The sequence below is a fragment of the Callorhinchus milii genome, unplaced genomic scaffold (assembly GCF_018977255.1).
Source record: "Callorhinchus milii isolate IMCB2004 unplaced genomic scaffold, IMCB_Cmil_1.0 Scaffold6, whole genome shotgun sequence".
NCBI lineage: Eukaryota > Metazoa > Chordata > Chondrichthyes > Chimaeriformes > Callorhinchidae > Callorhinchus > Callorhinchus milii.
The window spans coordinates 5,604,307-5,606,529 of record NW_024704747.1 but is presented as its reverse complement, the minus strand read 5'-3'; the positions used below and the strand labels follow the sequence as shown (position 1 = coordinate 5,606,529).

The 2,223-nt window shown below is 41.7% G+C and overlaps 1 protein-coding gene across 1 annotated transcript in view; it reads right to left on the bottom strand.

The window, feature by feature from the left end:
• Positions 1-1,939, bottom strand: part of zeb2b (zinc finger E-box binding homeobox 2b) — a 122,289-nt gene extending 120,350 nt beyond the window's left edge. Inside the window, exon 1 of the mRNA XM_042336082.1 lies at positions 1,916-1,939. The gene's annotated coding sequence lies outside the window, so the exon portion shown is untranslated. The remainder of the gene's footprint in view (positions 1-1,915) is intronic.
• Between the last annotated feature and the right edge of the window lie 284 nt (positions 1,940-2,223).

Below are 2,223 nucleotides of genomic sequence, written 5' to 3'. Positions count from 1 at the left end.
TAGATAAATAGATATAGATAGACAGATCGATAGATCGATAGATCTGATCAGCGCTCACGAGTGCAACATTAGCTGAGTTTATCGATCAGCTGTTTTTTTGGGGGGTTCTTAAACGTGTGCGTTCACATATATATCTAATTAAATTAAAGATAAAATCATACAACAAAACCAGACTGGAAACAAACACAAATACACCCACACACACTCTCTCTCTCTCTCTCTCTCTCTCACACACACAGTCACACACACACACACATATATATATATACAGATATATCAATAAAATATGCCACAAAAGCGCTTTTCGCTACAACGTTCGAGCAAAACTCCGTGGAGTTCGCTAAAAAAAAAACCCCCTCTTATATAAATAATGAAGTCACTCGGCATCAGGCGATGGGTTGAGTGAGACATGTCACTGCTGAGGGCAAAAACAAGTGCCATCGGTGGGGGATCGAGGACGCAGAGAAAAAACAGTCACCACTTTCTGTTTGAGTTGCAGGGAAATGTGAGTGAGTGAGTGAGTGTGTGAGTGAGTGAGTGAGTGTGTGAGTGAGTGTGTGAGTGAGTGAGTGAGTGAGTGTGTGAGTGAGTGTGTGTGTGAGTGTGAGTGTGTGTGTGTGTGTGAGTGAGTGTGTGTGTGTGTGAGTGTGTGTTTGGGGGACAATTTGCACTACAACCTCCTACACAATGAATCACACTCTCTAACGTGATCCGCTTTAAGTCCTTCCTCCCCTTTCGAAAAAAAATTTTTTCCCCCAAAAAACTTGTCTTAACTATTTATTTTTTGACCTTTAACCAAACTTTCACTTTTACGATTACCGTTCATCAACTCTCCCCTCCTCTCCTCTCTCTTCTTTCTCACTCACTCTCTCTCTCTCTCTCACACTCACTCACTCTCTCTATCTCTAGTGGGTGGGGGTGGGATGGTGGGGGGGGGGAGGCTTTTTAACACGAAAAGTAAGCAAATACGAGTTGTGGGGGGAACAAAAAACTACCCGAAACCTTAATAATAACAACAAATCCGTTTGGAACAAATTGGGCATTTGGTGCATTTAATGTACATTTCCATTAAAGTGCTGTCGCCCAAATGGACTGAACGATTGTATCTGTTTTATTTATTGACACCGAAGAGAAACACTTCTACGATCAGATCGATCGTGAAAAATCCCTCGAAATGTCCTTTTTTTCACATATATATATATATGAAAAAACCCCAATCGCAAGTGCAGAAACCGATCGAAAAAAAAATACACACTCTCGCAAACTGGGCAATTTCACTGAAAATCACCCAATTTCTTACTCCACTAACAACACACAACACACACACACCACCAACAACACACAACACACACACACACAGACACACACTCACACACACAGAAAAGGCGACAAACCACTGGTAAAAAAAAAGCACTCGGAAAAGAGACCCAGAAACCAAACTATTTGTCCCAATTTGCATCACGAGGATTATTTTTTTTGGGGAGGGGAGGAAAAGCAATTTTTCGATCCCACGATCAAACACCTTCCAAACACCTGACTGGACAGGTAGAAACTTTGCTCACCCCCCAAAAAAAAATTAAAATTTTTTTTTTTTTTGCAAAAGAGAGACAGACAGAGACAGAGACAGACAGACACAGAGAGACAGACAGTGGCTCGAATCACAGTGAGAGAAACAAGATGGGGAGTGAAATTCATCAAAGTTATTTTCTTGTGCAAACACACAGAGAGAGAGAGACACACACACACACACACACACAGAGAGAGAGATACCTGCACTCAACCCTTCTCACCCCACATTGCAAAACATTACCAATTAATACATCCCAACACACACACACACACATACACATATAAATATAAATATATATACACATCTTCCACAACATAAATACAACGTGCACATAAATATAAATACCTGTTCTGTCCTGGTTGCGTTGCTTTTTTTTTGTAAAAAGATATCTATCATATATCTCTCTCTCTTCTCCCTCTCCTCTCCTCTCTCTCTCTCTCACTGCATATATGTGTGTAAAAGAAAAGTAAGACTGATAGGAAGGAACACCGTGGAGATGAAGAGTGGAGCAGAAAAGGATGAGAAGAAGATGAGAGAGAGAGAGGTGGAGAGAGAGAGAGAGAGAGAGGGAGGGAGGGGGGGGGTTTGGGTGGGGGAGTGGAGTGGGGGGGGGGAGTGGAGTGGTAAAGAGAGAGTGAGTGAGTGAAAAAAAA